Consider the following 18,839-nt stretch of genomic DNA (forward strand, 5'->3'; position numbering starts at 1 on the left):
GCTGTTTGTTGGGTGTGATTTGGTTTCAATCATCTGTTTGCTTTGTTGGGCAGTCGTGTGTCACTGGGAGGACGCAGACTTCAGGTCTGGATCATCTCACCATCCTCTGTTTACTTTCTGCAGTTTTTCATTCCCAACACTTCCCTCATGTTGGCACTGCCGAGAACACCGGCTTTCCCCGCTGTTAGGGATACGGCTCCTTTATCCAAAGGCCTTCAGTAACCGCTCACACCAAACACAGCCGACCAGAGGAAATATTAGAGGCTAAAATAGAGCTCAGAGTAAAGAGCATGTTAAATTATTAATATCTAAACCCTCAGCCTGCTAATTCACTTCCATCCACTTTGTTTCTGTTCACATGAAAATGCTGAAATAAACTTCTGAAGTCATCGTTATTTTTCCGAGCCTGATCCGGTTTTCCTTCAGAGGAAACTCGGCGTGTGCAGCTCTGCGTCGGCCCTTCAGCCGCTGCTCTGAGTCTAAACGCTCGCTTCGCTCACGCTGCCTCGTTTGCGTCGTGGCACATTTGTACTTGAATTGTTTTAAATACTAACGTGAATGAAGCATCGCTTGGTTTGGGTTCGAGAGGAGTCACCGCTTAAACCTCTGCTTCCTTAGTTGCCATGGTGACATGTCTCCACTTAGGAAGTGCTGCTAAACAAACTGAAGATGGTGGTACGGTAAGATGCTGCTGCTGCTGCTAAACGAGCGATTGTTTTTAATGAAGATGTGAAAATTAGATTTGTAGCTAATTCTGAGCTTCAGATGTCGAACCTGACTCACTGATGTGGATGTCGGAGGGGGAGTTTGCTGGGATGTTTTTCCGACCTGACTCAGCCTGACCTCTGACTCAGTCCGTGGTTTCCCCTCATTTTCCTTTTATTGGTTGTTTTTACCACAGAAGCCAACAATGCCTCAGACATCAGTGGGAAAAACACTAAACAACCTCATAACATACAAATCATCCTTTTTTTAGGAATGCTATAGAGAGCCATATATTCTGGGGTAACTGACAGTAATACGAGATCAAAGGAAAAATGTAATTTGTTTAAATTTAAACCAGCGTTTCATCTGCTTTATGGCTGAAATCTGATGTTCTTTGAGTGGAAGCTGAGGGCGTATCAGAGCTGCAGCAGAACGACAGCAAATACATTTATGACAATATTAAAGAAAGAAATCATTTCCACTGCACTGCATTTATCCAAAGAACTGCCAACATATAAAGTTTTGGTTGGCAAATTTAAAAAATGGAGCTGTTGATGGAAAATTACATTTATGTGGGAATATTCTTAAGTTGGAAAAACAGGAATCACATAAATGTCGCTGAACATTCTGAAAAGAAAACTAATTCCTAAGAGATGTTCCAGTGAACTGAGGAGCTGCCATGAATCTGAAGGACACACCCGGGAATGGTGGTGGGAATACACTCATCCCCATTAATGACACACAGCATGTGCTTTAAATCCAGGGAAATGTTTGTTTAAAGGGGTCATGAAACACTACAGACTCATTTACCTTATAAGCTCTAAAAGCTGCACAGATTTAACTCTGCGTGAAGCTAGATTTAAAAACAAGTGTTTTTATACAGGTGCTGGTCATAAGATTAGAATATTCAAAAAGTGAAACTTGTATATTATGTTCATTCCTTACACACACACTGATATATTTCAGATGTTTATTTCTCTTAATTTTGATGATTATAACTGACAGCTAATGAAAACCCCAAATTCAGTATCTCAGAAAATTAGAATATTGTGCAAAGGTTCAATATTGGAGACACCTGGTGCCACACTCTGATCAGCTAATTAACTCCAAACACCAGCAGAGGCCTTTAAATGTTCTCTCAGTCTAGTTCTGTAGGCTACACAATCATGGGGAAACACACACTTGAAATATATCAGTCTGTGTGTAATGAATGAATATAATATACAAGTTTCACTTTTTGAATGGAATTACTGAAATAAATCAACTTTTTCATGATATTCTAATTGTATGACCAGCACCTGTAGTTTTAGAGCGCAGGTGGCTCCACCTTATCCTGAACACAGTGTGACATCACTGGGTCGGTTGATGCTAATGGTCCTACATTAGTTTATGTTAGCTAACTAGTGTCAGAACCAATAACAATGGAAAATCGGGACATTTAAACTAAAAAGCAGTTGGGGGGGGGTTGCTCTCACTCCTTGTCCCTTCGTTGTTGGCTAACTGAAACAGGAGAATCCACCTGTTCGCATAATGCTCAGGTTTGTGGAGCACTTTATAAATCTGGACTGTGTGCAGTCAGGTACGGTCAGGTGTGGTGGTGTTTTGGTGGCCCTATACGCTGAAGTTGACTCTATGGCTATGGCTGATGATGATGATGATGATGATGATGATGGATCATTGCTCAGTTCTGCTGGTATTCAGCTTCAGTGATTAGAATATAATGCAGACATTTTTACTCTCTGCTGTTCAGTTACTCCAGTAAAGTGATGTGTCACTTTTTTTAAAGTAATGCATTATGTTACTTAATTACTCCCTGGAGAAAGTAATTAGTTACACCACTCATTGCATTACTTTTGTGTAGCGTGGCCTGAAATGCACACCATCCTGTAATTACCAGTTAACGATGTAAACCTGAGGCTGCAGTCGCACACACTCACACACATGCCTGTCCTGCCCATCCGCAGCCTGAGGACACACCACACGTTTCTATTAGTGTTAAAGTGGCTGCTCATCATTGCCTTTGTTACCTGATGAAGATCAAACTGGCTGCTGGTCTGGGGTCAGCAGAGAGCTGGAACACCACCCTCTGCGTCTGTGCAAAGAGCTGATGCTCTTCTCACAGTCACGCGGCGCCTCCCTGCTGACCCACACACAGGCAGTGCGTCATGACCATGAGTCCAGCTTACGGTCAGTCTTTCTCCCGCCTTCATGCACACTCTGCTCAGGAAATTTACCCTCACATACAATCATACAGACAGGTTTAAATAGATGAAAATTTCCACATTTCCAGCTTTTGATTATATTTATTTGCTCACAGCATAAAATTTGTATGTCAAATGTAATAAAAGCATCAGTTTAGACACCCGAGGTTTACGTAAGCATCATAAACTGGAAAGTGAAGTAACCATACGAGCATCCTGATGGTTACAAACTGTCCACAGATTTAAAAGTTTAAAGATCGCCATGTTTTTACTGACTTTAATAATGTCTGATGCTTTTACTGTCTAACAAGGCATAAATACAGAACATGTATCACCAAACACACACACACACACACACACACACACCTCCTTTTCCAGCTCATTTCATGCTGGAGGAAAGAACATTTCTTCTGTGGGGAACATAAACAGAAGTTGATGTTCTTCAGCGGGAATGATTCAGGGAAGTTCTTCCTCTTTGTGACGTTTGGGGAGTCATGTGGATGTTTATCATAAAAATGATCAGAAAAGTCACACCAACTGCGTTCCATCGCCGATCCCTTGTGGATGCTCTGCATGAGTTTAGCATGCATTTGTTGGGGGAGGGCACTTTTTGACCCCCCCACTTTGGTTCCAGTGCAGCTGCAGGCTGACAGGGACAACACCGTACACAAAGGTGTACGACAGCATGTCGTACACCTTTGTTGCGGAAGGGCGGCTTTAACCGCGTTATGGAGGGAGGACGGAGCAGAAGACTTACCATTTCATCCTCACAGTGTGGTTGGAAGAGGACGTGCTGGGGGCCCTAACCCTGAGGCCGTGTTTAGTTCTCATCCTAGTTCGGGTTAAAAAGCACAGGGATGTCTGATCTCCTTCCCAACGTGGTCGTTTGCCTGTTTCAAAGCTGCTCTGACCAGATCTGCTCCATTATCTCTGCTGGGCTCACCTGGCCCTCCACACCTTGGGATGAGTTCTCGCTGTGAGGCTTTGGCCACTGCACCCATTTTGAGGTCATATCAGCAATCACCAAGCAAAGCATTTTACCTCCACATGCTGAGAGTTCAGTGGTCCATTTGTTTATTTGGGTGCAGATGAGCTCCCTCCGCCTGGACTGTTAGATGCACAAATCATACTAGACTTGTATCAATGTACCAGTGTTAATGTATCTGCTGTGTCATCCGTCCCTTTGACACATGATCCCTCCCATGTGTCAGTTTAGCATAATGAGGAGAAAATGTTTGGGTAGACATGGTTTAGGTCATTGGAGACCTCACCTGTTATATGAGCCCCTGTGTTTCCCACCTGTTCATCCTCTGGGGTAGCCTTGCTCTGGGTAGCCTGTAAATGTGTGTTAAGAGATGTTTGTGTGGTTTGGATGTTAATGCTGTGGTCTGATTTCACATGTTTAGCTGCTGCCCTCTGCTCTAGGGCAAGTGTCACATTCACAAATTACTGTGGTTCCAGGCTGGGTGTGTGCAGTGACGCTCCCCTCAGGCAGTTAAAGACTTTGTTTCCATGATGTACCACCCCATATGTATCTGTGCAAATGACTGTTTGACCCTTAGTGGTTTCAGATCCTCATGTTAATGCTACAAGATTGAATGAGTAGATAAAAGCAGAGTTTTGCTCTAGAAGGATCAGTGACACAGGATGAGGTACCAAAAGAGTTAAATCTCACAAAGGTACCTGATGCTAGAACTGCTGCTACTGAGGAAAATCACACCTGTCCTTCCCCCACCATCCTGCAGAAAGGCATTCTTTCATTCACTGTGTGGGTGTCAGGATTGGATTTCCTACAGTTGGTGCAGTCTGCAGTGTCTGCCTACCCTACCCTACGCCACCATACCCTACCCTACCCTACCGTACCATACCCTACCATACCCTACCCTACCGTACCGTACACTACCCTACCCTACCCTACCGTACCATACCCTACCGTACCATACCCTACCGTACCCTACCCTACCGTACCATACCCTACCCTACCATACCCTACCCTACCCTACCGTACCATACCCTACCCTACCCTACCGTACCATACCCTACCCTACCCTACCCTACCGTACCCTACCCTACCCTACCATACCATACCATACCCTACCCTACCGTACCCTACCCTACCCTACCATACCATACCCTACCCTACCGTACCCTACCCTACCCTACCGTACCATACCCTACCCTACTGTACCGTACTGTACCGTACCCTAATCCCCTAACACCATTTTGGGTTAGGATTAACCCAAAATTTTGTACAGAAGAACAAATAAAAGACATAATAAAAAACAACATACCAGCTCAAACATGAGAAGAACAACAGTTACACAATAAAACCAATGAAACAAAAAGCGCTCAGACCTCCAGCTCAGTATTTACTATTAAGGGAATAGTGCTGTACTTTTATCAGTTTCTGACCCATAAATCATGAAGTTGACCTTGAAGACTTTGGTGGATGTAAGCCAACTTTTAATGGATCGTTAACATGAGCCCACTCTACACCCTACAAAGGTTTATGAGGATTCATTACAAACTTTTCCAGCTATCATGTTTACACACACACACACACACACACACACACACACACACACACACACACACACACACACACACACACACACACACACACACACACACACACACACACACACTTCCAAAAATGTAAGCTCCTTGGCAGAGGTAAGGATGAAATCAATAAAATAAAGTCAACATTCCCCACGGTGTGGAAGGCCAAGGAGAAGAGATGGGTTTTAAGAAGAGATTTAGTCTGTCTGATGTGCAAAGCCAGATCATTCCACATTTTAGGAGCAGCAACATTGAAAGCACATTTCCTTCTGAGGTGACACTTAGTTTTAGGCTTACTCAGGAGCATTTGATCCGCTGACCTGAGAGAACAGGTGGGTGTATAAGGACGTAGCAGCTCAGTGAGGTAGGGCAGGGCGAGACACAGAGGGCTTTAAAAACCACAAAAATAATTTTTAGATGAATCCTGAAAACCTCTACTCCCCACATAAAAAGCATTACAGTCCTGAGTGGTGGCAAAGGTGTGGATCACTGTCTCAAAGTGCTGCCTGGAAAGAATTGGCTTAATTTTGGCAAACTGCCTCAGTTGGAAAAAGCTGCCCTGATGTGACTGTCATGCTTCATCCAGGCCTTTATGTCATCAAAACACTTGAGAAACAGTCTAACATGCCTCATTCATTTAAAGATGGACATAAATCTGACTATTGTCTGCACAACATGTAGCAGTTCAGCCTCAGCAGTAGAATGGAAAACTGTGCTTCCTAAGCAGAGAAACAAATGGGAACAAATAGAGAGAGAAGAGAAGGGGACCTAAAACTGAGCCCAGTGGGACCCCACGTAAGAGAGGAGCGAAGGGGGATACATAGGCTGACAGAAAGTTCAGTCTGCCAAGTAAGAGCTGAACTCAGGAGGTCCTGCTTCAAATGAGAAAGTAAAATTTCACAAACCACTGGGTCAAATGCAGCAGTTAAATCTAAAAGTGTCACGGTCCTGTTTCAGTTGCCTTTTTGAGTCTGCATTTGGGTCCACATCCTGCCTGCCACACTGCTGTACCCTGACAAAATCTACAAGAGTAACCGGAGTCAGTATCTTAAATGGTGTCTTTAAAAATGATTAAGAGAGCAGATTCAGTGCTGCGTCAGGTTTTGAAACAGGATGGGAAAATCTCAGGACTGTCATTATCCTCCAGAAAGGCTATTAATTGATTGTGAGCGATCTTTTCAAGGATTTTAGAAAGAAAGGGTAGTTTGGAGATAAGCCTGTAGTTAGTGAGAACTGTGGGATCTACAGCAGGTTTTTAAATCAACGACTGCATGTTTAAAACGTCTTTGTTCCACGACACGTGGTACGCTGTCATGGAGACCATAAACACCCAGGCTGTCACATCAGTGACCTCACATCTGTCCAACACACACTTCTGTTCACATCTTTACAGATTCCTGTGTGTGTGTGTGTGTGTGTGTGTGTGTGTGTGTGTGTGTGTGTGTGTGTGTGTGTGTGTGTGTGTGTGTGTTCAGGAACAATCAGGAAACAACAGCTCCGGCGCACCAGCACCGACTAAAAGTGGTCCCGTTGTCCTGAAACCTGGTGCGTTAACTGTGACAGGTACCTGTCAGTGTCTCCTAACACACCTGTGCCTGCATCACACCTGCAGAGGCCACGAGCGTTTAATGAAGTCTTCATGAGGGCTTAAAGCTCAGAGAAACAGTTCCTGTCTGAGGCTGCAGGCCTGTTTATTTCTGCTGTACATTTCTGTGGGACTGACTTCCCTTTGAACAGCTGCAGTTTGGGCTCCATTATGCATTCCCATTGGTCACACCTTCGTTGTTACCAAATCAAATTAGAGAAAAAACCTTTACATGAGCCCTAAAAATGAGTTTGGCCACATTGAGTCACACTATCTGAACCTATGGCAGCCATATAACTCACTGCACTACATACTTTTCTCAGAAATCATGGATGACTGTATCTCTGCCTTCCATGCATGCTTTTTGGATAAACAAACTTATTATAATTTTTGTCCTCTGCTCTCTCTGTTACTATTTTATCTTTAAACTACGTAACTCTTTTAATTGGAACTGGCTGAATGGCACTGTTTTATTCCCAATCCTCCATCTCCAAGCCTGTTCTGGCAGTTTGTCACTCGGGTGAGTGGCTACGATCTCCGAGGAAAAAACTGCATTCCCAAGGACACTTTCCCTAGGATGCGTTCCCAAGGATGCATTGTTAAGGACGCCGTGAGCAGAGCTCTGGAGATACGAAGCCTGGCAGCAGGGGAACGGAGGAAATTGCTCCAGCAGCACAGAAGCGACTGAGGAGTAACCCAGCCAGGCTGCAAATGAAGCTCTGATTTTCTACACACCTGGAACGATGAGGAGCTGCTGGGTTTCTCCTGACTGCATCACGGCTCAGGAATAACTGACTGGACTCACTCAAAGTTGATAAATCCTTTCTGAACGGATCGAGACTCCCGGCTGCACACATGAGGTGGACTCTGAGCCCGTAGGCTGTCAGGTTGGTGCTCCGACTGCTCTGTGACTGATTCCAGGTCAGACGTTGTTTGATGTTTGTCACATCAGCCTATTTCAGTGGATGTTTAACTACTAGATAGACATCAGCAACACAATATAGACAAAAGTATTCGGACACTTACAGATTACATCATCAAGAACTATCACGGCTTCCACTCTTCTATTTTGGAATTTTGGGAATTTTGTCCCTTTATCCAAAAGAGCATTTGTGTGTTCAGACACATCAGTGTGATTGGCCCACACTGATGTGGGCCAATCACGTTCTTCCATACAAACTGTTCAGCCACGCCTTTATGCACTTTGAAGGGATTCTCTGTGCCCGAGTGCACAAAGGAAACTGTTCCTCCAAAACTGGAAGCATAAAAATGTCCAAAATGTCCTGATAAGCTGACGCTGGCCAACGCCAGGAAAACAGTGATTCAGAGGAACAGCCACATCCGTTTGTCTTTGGGACTAAAACCCCAAACACTTGGTGCTGCTGCAGATTCTCATCTGTGTTTGATGGAGGAGTTTCCTTCACTGCTGGATGTGCCTCTGACTCTGAGTCCTAAAGCTTGGAGGGCTCATGGTACGAGGTCATCTAACGAGTTGCTGTAGACAGCAAAATTGCTGGTTTCTAATGAGATGTTGATTTTGTGGGTGTTGCATCAGCAGCTGATGACCTTTAGCCCAGCTCCTTTCACTGCAGTGGGACCCATCAGCTGTGGGTTTTTGTTCTTCAGCCAGGGGTGGCCATCTTTGGAGGGATCAGAGTTACCAGCTCATACTGGGAACTGCATCCATACAACGCAGAGCACTAACCAGTATACAATCATGGCCAGCTGGCTGCAGGTGCAGCTACGCCTCATGGAGAGACGTGTAGGAAAATCACCACATAGTTATCCACCCATCCATCCTGTTCCACTTATCCTTTCTGGGGTCTCGGGGGGGCTGGAGCCTATCCCAGCTGTCATAGAGTGAAGGGTGGGATGCACCCTGTACAGGTCACCAGCCTGTCACAGAGCTCACAGAGTTTGGTCATTTATAACCTCCAGAGTGTGGGGGTCCTTATTACATAGGTTAGCCTGGATGTTATTTTAGTCTGTGAAATTTCCTCACTACTAAATATTCCACAGTCAGCTGTTAGTGGGATGATAAACTCAGGTGCAGTGGGCGGTACAATCACAGGCTGCTGCTGCTGCTGCTCAGCGGTTGTTGAGTACGCCTGCTCTAACCGCTGTCCTGAACACATTATTTATTTATTTGTGCTTCCTTTGGAGAAACTGGATTTAAACACACTGCTGCTTACAAATGAAACAAAAAACTATAAAGCTACATCCTCTGTTTTCACTGGCATATTTTAACGGGTTTTATTTATGTAGCTGTAATTAGCCCATTACCTGAACATGTATGTGTTTATCTCAGTGAGACAACCTGCTGGAATCAAGGACTTAATAATAACTGATGGACACTGTTACGTTTAAACGCTGCTATTATCTTCCTTCCTTTCTGGCCTGATGTGTTCTTTCAGCTGCTCCCTCTAGGGGGCGCCAGATCATCTGCCTCCATCCCCCCATCCCAGCAACCTCCTGTGTCACACCAGCCCTCTGCACGTCCTTCACTGCATCCACGAACCTCCTCTGCATGTCCAAACCATCTCGGGCTTTCTTCTCTAACTGTGTCTCCAGGCCTGAGCCCTCCCTCTCAGATTTAACCAGCATCCATATGAATATGAAAACAACAACAGAACAAAACAGCAAATTAAAATGATAATTCTGGTCCCTCCCAATGCAGCTCTACGTTTCTCTTTTCCTGCAGTACTTGTATATGTTTGCAGAGCCTCTGAGAGGAGTTGTGCTTCTTTGTGTGGTGTGCTGCGTGTTTTCCAACTGCATCAGGATTCTTGCTGCTGCGGGAAGGAGACGGATGAAGACTGGAGCGCATCCAGCAGTCAGCAGTGATTCAGCAGAGTTTGCTCTGCGGCTGCATCCTCATCTCCCCAACAAACCCATGCAACAACTTTCTCATGCTCCAGCCTTTTATTCCTCCACCTGTGCTCGCTCCACGCTGACCGCGGTACCGGTGTGGGTGTGACGGCGGGTGAGCAGGCTTCGCTCCGATGACCGTCTGCAGGCTGACGTGTGACTGACACACACACACACACACACACCCTCACACCCTCTCAGTGAGTAATACGCTGGCACAGACACGGACAGGCCGACCCTCCGTTCCGCTCCGCGCCCATCAGCTGCTGCACCGAGGCAAGTAAATCTGAGCGCATCCATATGCATGAATAAGATTCAGAGATAATAACATTCATATACAGGGTTAGAGACAGAGAGCCTTAAACTGCAACCGTTTACAAATCCCTGCGTTAGGGATTTCATCCAAGTTGCTGATAAGAAGTCATGTGCACAGCAGGCTGTGTCACCCTGTGACGTGTTTCTAATATCTTTGTTTCATCGGTAAATCAGCAGGTCAGGTAGTCAGCAGGATCTATGGGGGTTTGTATCTATAATAAAGAAATGACCTGTCTCAATCCAGTCCTATTAGCCACTTAAGATACATTTAAAGAACTATTATGTTATATTTGTTACCATTTCTGACCCCCCCCCCCCCCCCCCCCCCCCCTTAAAAGACGTAATTTTAATGTCGGTGACAGTTTTTATCCTGTGAAATAAAGAATAGATAAAAGTCACTTTGCTATAAACTGATTGCAGCTTCTGCCCTGTGACAGGAGTGTTATTCAAAATTATTTAATATCATTCTTGAGGGATTGATATTTCACAGAATATGGTTCAAAAAGTCAATAACAACAGTTTAAATACAGGCGACTGTTGGCAGACGATCCCTTTTTGGCTGAGAAGCAGTCAGTGGTTCCTGGATTTCTGCTTCATGCAGTTTCTGTAACTCAGGTTTGTGTTTATGAACGTGCATCAAAGCTGCGCTGTTTCCTGACAGTATGAGCGCCGTGCTGCTGACCACTCACAGCAGACCTGGTCCAGCTCACGGATCACGTCACGACCCCTTTCAGCAGAATTTCAGTGTCCTGCTTGTAAAATGGTGAGGTCATGGTCCTGTTTCTGGGCCTGAGTCTCTACAAAACCTGGAGAAGATGAATTTAATCATGATTAAGACCAGTGTGACATTCAAGCTGCTGCTCCCTGCAGCCAGAGTCTTACACAACAGCATGAGACCCACTATCACAGTGCATCAGTGCAGATCCACTCACAGTATTCCTGAGAGGAAGTGGATTTGAGCCCATGTCACTAATGACAGTTCAGGCTCCACAGCATAGCAGCGCAAACTGTATGCAGTTACATATTTGCAGTGTTGGTCCTTCTTTTTCTAAACCTCTGCACTCCATCATCAGTCAGCCTCAGGGCCAAATCCTCACTGAGAGCAGCCATTCTTGCATCATCGATGCTCTGAGCTCCACCCACCTCTTGATGATTGAAAACAAGTTCTCGATGGGCTTCGTGGCTGGGGGAGTTTTCTGGTCATGCTCTCAAAATTTCAGCGTTTTGTTACTCGAGCCATTTTGGGCTCACGGTGCTCCATCGTCAAAGTCATCGTTCTTCACTGAAGAAGTCGCTCTTCTTTATTCATGGCTGTGTTCTTGGGAAAACTTGTGAGTGAGCCCACTGAGATGAGAACTCATCCCACACATGAATGGTCTCAGGATGCTTTGCTGTTGGCAGGACACAGGACTGATGGTAGCACTCACCTTTCCTTCTCCAGACAATCATTTTTCCGCCCCAAACAATCAGAAAGGAGCATCTTCACAGAAAAGGACGCTGCCCCCCCTCAGCAGTCCAGTCGCTGTGGTTTTTGCAGTATATCAGTCCGTCGCTGTGTCTCACTGTACATGCAGATACATTCACACCTGCCTGCTGCCCTTCCTGAGCACTGGTGGAGCCCCGGTCCCACAGCTGAATCACCTTCAGGAGATGGTCCTGGCACTTGCTGGGCTTTCTTGGGTGCTCTGAAGCCTTCTTACAATAATGGAGCTTCTCTGCTTGAAGCAGAGCAGGGAAGACTGGAGCGCATCCCGAGCAGCAGGGAAAACAGGCCAGCTGGGTGACGGTGAGGAGGAAGCGTAGTCCTAAGCAGAAGCCCCGGGTACACCACCAACCTGTTCACGTCTCTAACCGTTTTTCTCCACTCGGCGACACACCCGCCGAGGAACAAACTCTGGTTATTGGCGACTCTGTTTTGAGAAACGTGAAGCTAGAGACACCGGCGACCATAGTCAAATGTCTTCCAGGGGCCAGAGCAGGCGACATTCATGGAAATTTGAAACTGCTGGCTAAGGCTAATCGTAGATTTGGTAAGATCGTTATTCACGTCGGCAGTAATGACACCCGGTTACGCCAATCGGAGGTCACTAAAATTATTATTGACTCGGTGTGTAACTTTCCAAAAACAATGTCGGACTCTGTAGTTTTCTCTGGGCCCCTCCCCAATCAGACCAGGAGCCACATGTTTAGCCGCATGTTCTCCTTGAATCGCTGGCTGTCTGAGTGGTGTCCAAAAAATGACGTGGGCTTCATAGATAATTAGCAAAGTTTCTGGGGAAAACCTGGTCTTGTTAGGAGAGACGGCATCCATCCCACTTTGGATGGAGCAGCTCTCATTTCTAGAAATCTGGCCAAATTTATTAACCCTCCTAAAAACTGACTACCCAGGGTTGAGACCAGGAAGCAGAGTTGCAGTCTTACACGCCTCTCTGCAGCTTCTCTCCTCCTGCCATCCCCCCAAAACCCCATCCCCATAGAGTCGGTGCCTGCTCCCAGACCACCAAAAACCAAAGCTAAAATCAGCAAAAAGCTATTTAAGCATAAAAATTCAAAAACAATAAATAATACAGCTTCATCAACTGCACCAAAGAATAAAACAATTAAATGTGGATTGTTAAACATTAGGTCTCTCTCTTCCAAGTCCCTATTAGTAAATGATTTAATAATTGATCAACATATTGATTTATTCTACCTTACAGAAACCTGGTTACAGCAGGATGAATATGTTAGTTTAAATGAATCAACACCCCCGAGTCACAGTAACTGTCAGAATGCTCGAAGCACAGGTCGAGGAGGAGGATTAGCTGCAATCTTCAATTCCAGCTTATTAATTAATCAAAGACCCAGACAAAGTTTTCATTCTTTTGAAAGCCTGACTCTTAGTCTTGTCCATCCTAATTGGGAAAATCAAAAACCTGTTTTATTTGTTATTATCTATCGTCCACCTGGTCCTTACTCAGAGTTTCTGTCTGATTTCTCAGACTTTTTATCTGATTTAGTGCTCAGTTCAGATAAAATAATTATAGTGGGTGATTTTAACATCCATGTAGATGCTGAGAATGACAGCCTCAACACTGCATTTAATCTATTGTTAGATTCAATTGGCTTCTCTCAAAATGTAAAGGAGCCCACCCACCACTTTAATCACACTCTGGATCTTGTCTTAACATATGGCATAGAAACTGAAGACTTAACAGTATTCCCTGAAAGCCCCCTCCTGTCTGATCATTTCTTAGTAACATTTACATTTACTTTAATGGATTACACAGCAGTGGGGAATAAGTTTTATTACAGTAGAAGTCTTTCTGAAAGTGCTGTAACTAAGTTTAAGGATCTAATTCCTTCATTGTTATGCTCTTCAGTGCCAACACAGTGCAGAGCAGCTACCTAAACTCTGCTCCCAGTGAGGTCGATTATCTCGTCAATAGTTTTACATCCTCACTGCGTATAACTTTGGATACTGTGGCTCCTCTGAAAAGGAAAGCTTCAAATCAGAAGTGCCTGACTCCGTGGTATAATTCACAAACGCACAGCTTAAAGCAGATAACCCAAAAGCTGGAGAGGGAATGGCGTCTCACTAAATTAGAAGATGCTCATTTAGCCTGGAAAAAGAGTTTGTTGCTCTATAAAAAAGCCCTCCGTAAAGCTTGGACATCTTACTATTCATCATTAATTGAAGAAAATAAGAACAACCCCAGGTTTGTTTTCAGCACTGTAGCCAGGCTGACAAAGAGTCAGAGCTCTGTAGAGCCGAGTATTCCTTTCACGTTAACTAGTAGTGACTTCATGGATTTCTTTACAAATAAAATTTTAGACATTAGAGAAAAAATTATTCATAACCATCTCAAAGATTATTCTTCATGTTCGGCTGCTTTCAGCACTGCTGGTATTTGTTTAGACTCTTTTGCTCCAGTTGATCTTTCAGAGTTAACTTCAATAGTTACTTCCTCCAAACCAGCAACATGTTTGTTAGATCCCATTCCTACTAGACTGTTCAAAGAAATCTTTCCAATTATTGATGCTTCAATCTTAAAAATGATCAATCAGTCTTTATTAGTTGGCTATGTACCACAGACCTTCAAGGTGGCTGTAATTAAACCTCTGCTTAAAAAGCCATCAGTGACCCAGCTGTCTTAGCTAATTATAGGCCAATCTCCAACCTTCCTTTTCTCTCAAAGATTCTTGAAAGAGTAGTTGTAAAACAGCTAACTGATCATCTGCAGAGGAACGGTTTATTTGAAGAGTTTCAGTCAGGTTTCAGAATTCATCACAGTACAGAAACAGCATTAGTGAAGGTTACCAATGATCTTCTTAGAGCCTCTGACAGTGGACTCATCTCTGTTCTTGTCCTGTTGGACCTCAGTGCAGCTTTTGATACTGTTGACCATAACATTTTATTACAGAGATTAGAGCTTGCTATAGGTATTAAAGGTACTGCACTGCAGTGGTTTGAATCATATTTATCTCATAGACTCCAATTTGTTCATGTAAATGGGGAGTCTTCTTCACACACTAAGGTTAATTATGGAGTTCCACAGGGTTCTGTGCTAGGACCAATTTTATTTACATTATACATGCTTCCCTTAGGCAGTATTATTAGAAAGCACTGCATCAATTTTCATTGTTATGCAGATGATACTCAGCTTTACCTATCAATGAAGCCAGATGACACACATCAATTAGTTAAACTGCAGGAATGTCTTAAAGACATTAAGGCCTGGATGACCTCTAATTTCCTGCTTCTAAATTCAGATCAAACTGAAATTCTTGTTCTCGGCCCCACAAATCTTAGAAACATGGTGTCTAACCAGATACTTACTCTGGATGGTATTACTTTGGCCTCCAGTAACACTGTGAGAAATCTAGGAGTCATTTTTGACCAGGATATGTCCTTCAATGCACATATTAAACAAATATGTAGGACCGCGTTTTTGCATTTGCGCAATATTTCTAAAATTAGAAACATCCTTTCTCAGAGTGATGCTGAAAAGCTAATTCATGCATTTATTACTTCTAGGCTGGATTATTGTAATTCATTATTATCAGGCTGTCCTAAAAGCTTCCTGAAAAGCCTTCAGCTGATCCAAAATGCTGCAGCTAGAGTACTGACAGGGACTAGAAAGAGAGAGCAGATTTCTCCCATATTGGCTTCTCTTCATTGGCTCCCTGTTAAATCTAGAATAGAATTTAAAATTCTTCTCCTCACATACAAGGTCTTGAATAATCAGGTCCCATCTTATCTCAAAGACCTCATAGTCCCATATCACCCCAACAGAGCACTTCGCTCTCAGACTGCTGGCTTACTTGTGGTTCCTCGGATACTTAAGAGTAGAATGGGAGGCAGAGCCTTCAGCTTTCAGGCCCCTCTTCTGTGGAACCAGCTTCCAGCTTGGATTCAGGAGACAGACACCCTCTCTATTTTTAAGATTAGGCTTAAAACTTTCCTTTATGATCAAGCTTATAGTTAGGGCTGGATCAGGTGACCCTGAACCATCCCTTAGTTATGCTGCTATAGGCCTAGTCTGCTGGGGGGTTCACATAATGCACTGTTTCTCATTCACCTTATTTACTTTTGTGGCTGCAGCGGCACGGCTGCCTCCCTAGCCTGGACCCTCAAGTGTTTCGTACTCAACACACACGCGTTAGTAAACAAAGGTCTTGAGTCCAAGAATCTTCTGGTGTATCTTTACTGAAGAAAGCAAAGTACAAACATAAAGGAAATCTTGACCTTTCTGATTTAACTTAGTTTACTGCATCGTACAGCGTAGTGTAGGTCGAAAAACTGTGTTGCTCTAGGGTCCAGTGACTTCCGGTGCCCTTTCCTCATTTCCTACCAGTGTACAAACCTCAAACATCACAACCAACAAATTATTCTACAAATTAGTCATTGATTAACAATTCCATTACAAGCAGAATTACTTATAATTACCAAATTTGTGTTTCCAAATGCATACAACTATCTCACAAAAAAATGGCTACAACATATCCCGCCCCCTAATTGACTATGCCTCAGCATATCAATTACCAACTTAAACTTAAATTGGAGCCATTTACACTGATCAACTAATATTTCTTAACAGGTTTCATCCCTTTACGAATAACATTAGCAAAGAAATAACAGTCTTTCCTAACCAGTTCTAAACTAATCTGGTCTTCATTCTTCTCTCAAGCTTCAATCTTCTCCCTGCAAGAAGCAAAGTTTAGTTATGGGTCTTTGAATGATGCTTGTCTTCGTTTTGACCTCGGCACTTCGAACGACCCCTTCAGAATCTGGTACCACTCTGGTGATTCTTCCTAATGTCCAAGAGTTCCTTGGCAGGGTTGAGTCAATGACCAGGACGACATCTCCAACTGTGAAGCTCCTCTTCTGGATGTGCCACTTTTGCCGTTCTTGCAGCAGAGGGAGATATTCACGAGTCCACCTTTGCCAGAACAGATCAGCCAAGTATTGAATTTGTCTCCAACGACGGCGGACGTAGAGATCATTTTTATTGAATACACCGGGTGGAAAGTTAGGCTGTGCCTTCATTAGGAGGAGGTGGTTTGGCGTCAGTGGCTCTAGGTCATTTGGGTGGTCTGTGTTTGTAGTCAAGGGTCTTCCATTGATAATGCTCTCAACTTCGCACAGTAAAGTCTGTAGCCCTTCATCATCTAGCTGCTGTTGCCTCACGACGGAGCTCAACACTTTCCACACTGTGCGGATTTGACGCTCCCAAATGCTGCCATGGTGGGAAGCAGCAGGTGGGTTGAAAATCCACTGCACGCCTTTTTTCACCATTGCTTCATTGATAAGAGACTGGTCCAGCTCTGCCAATGCCTCTCGTAGCTCTCGTTCAGCACCGACAAAGTTCGTGCCATTGTCGGAACGAATGATTGACACTTGCCCTCTTCTGGCTTGAAAACGCCGTAAAGCATTAATACACGAGCCTGTGTCAAGGGAATGGGCTATTTCAATATGCACTGCTCTTGTAGTTAAGCATGTAAAAAGCACTCCATAGCACTTGACTTTAACACGCCCTCTTTTGACCTCAAACGGGCCAAAATAATCTACACCAGTGTTAGTAAAGGGTGGCTTGTCTGGCAGTAGCCGATCCGGTGGCAAGTCTGCCATCTTCTGCTCTCCTGCCTTTGAATACAGTCTTCTACAGAGGTTACACTCTGAGATCACCCTTCTCACTGCTGCATTGGCCCTTGGTATCCAATAGCGTTGCCGTAATTTGGCCAAGACATGGTTTCTGCCTCCATGTCCAGCTTCTTGGTGGATATGGTGGAGAATAAGGCGGGCTACTGCATGCTGTTTATGTAGAATAGCGGGATGCTTGGCCTCTTCGGGCATCGCTGATTTGCTCAGACGCCCTCCTACCCTCAGCACACCATTATCCAGGTATGGATCCAGTTTGAAGATTGAACTGTTTCTTTTCACTTGCATGTTTCCAAGCAGCAAAGCCTTTATCTCTTCTGCATAGGTCTGTTTCTGACTGTATTTAATCATTTCTGTTTCAGCTCTGGCTAGATCTTCAACCGTAAGAATTCCTTTAGCTAGGTTCTTCTTACATGTCACCATATGCTGTTCGATAATGTCTCTTTGCCTTTCCGGACCTTCTTTAGATTGTTGCATGGTTCGTTCCAGTTCTTTCCTTTTCTCACATAAATACCTCAATGACTCCTTTAGACGTAAAATCCAAGCAATGGCCTTTTTAAGCTTGTGCCAACTGGAATAATACTCCACGAGTTTGTTCAGTGGCTCTTTGCACTCCTCCTGAACTGAGCATGATACTGCAGCCGATGTCTTAATCTCAGCATCATCTTCCGTGAGGTAGGTTTGCTCAGGCTGGTCTGGCCACTCACCAGTCAGGAACTTGGGCCCATGAAACCAGCTCCCGTTTTTAATGTAACTCTCGAACTTCAAGCCCCTTGAAGCCTGATCTGCCGGATTTTGAGCCGTGTTGACATACTTCCACTGGGCTGGCGTTGTTGCTTCTCTTATGTACGAAACTCTGTTGGCTACAAACGTTTTGAAACGAAGTGTGTCATTTCGAATGTACTTTAGTACTGTCGTACTATCTGTCCAAAAGATCGATTCCATCAAGGGAGTTTCAAGTTCTCTTTTCAGCATACGATCTACCTTGACTGCCACCATCGCTGCCGTCAATTCCATTCTGGGAATCGTGATCTGTTTGAGTGGAGCGACTCTGGACTTTCCCATCAAGAATGATACATGCTTCTCACCTTGTCCATTTGTCAACAAAAGATATGACACAACGCCATAACCATCCTGACTGGCATCTGAGAAGTGGTGGATTTGAGCAGTCTTTGCTAGACCAAAGGTGGCAGGTTTAAAACATCTGCTAACCTTTAGATCTGAAAGCTTGTGGAGGTGTGCTAACCAATCCAGCCATGTCTTGCGTGGCCTTCCATGGATTTCTTCATCCCAATCTCTTTTCTCTTTACAGAGGTCTCTCAGAATACGCTTCACAGGTAGCAGGAGTGGTGCTAGGAAGCCCATGGGGTCGTACACTGTACTGACGACGGCTAAGATGCCTCTTCTTGTACATGGCTTATCTGGCAGGTGTGTCTTGAATTTGAAGCTGTCTGTACTGGTGCAC

The 18,839-nt window shown here is 44.3% G+C and overlaps 1 protein-coding gene across 1 annotated transcript in view; it reads left to right on the forward strand.

The window, feature by feature from the left end:
- Window positions 1–10,136: 10,136 nt before the first annotated feature.
- pip5kl1 (phosphatidylinositol-4-phosphate 5-kinase-like 1) overlaps window positions 10,137–18,839 on the forward strand; it is a 56,909-nt gene continuing 48,206 nt past the window's right edge. The window contains exon 1 of the mRNA XM_030742144.1: window positions 10,137–10,194. The gene's annotated coding sequence lies outside the window, so the exon portion shown is untranslated. The remainder of the gene's footprint in view (window positions 10,195–18,839) is intronic.

The sequence above is a fragment of the Archocentrus centrarchus genome, chromosome 12, assembly GCF_007364275.1.
Source record: "Archocentrus centrarchus isolate MPI-CPG fArcCen1 chromosome 12, fArcCen1, whole genome shotgun sequence".
Taxonomy (NCBI): domain Eukaryota; kingdom Metazoa; phylum Chordata; class Actinopteri; order Cichliformes; family Cichlidae; genus Archocentrus; species Archocentrus centrarchus.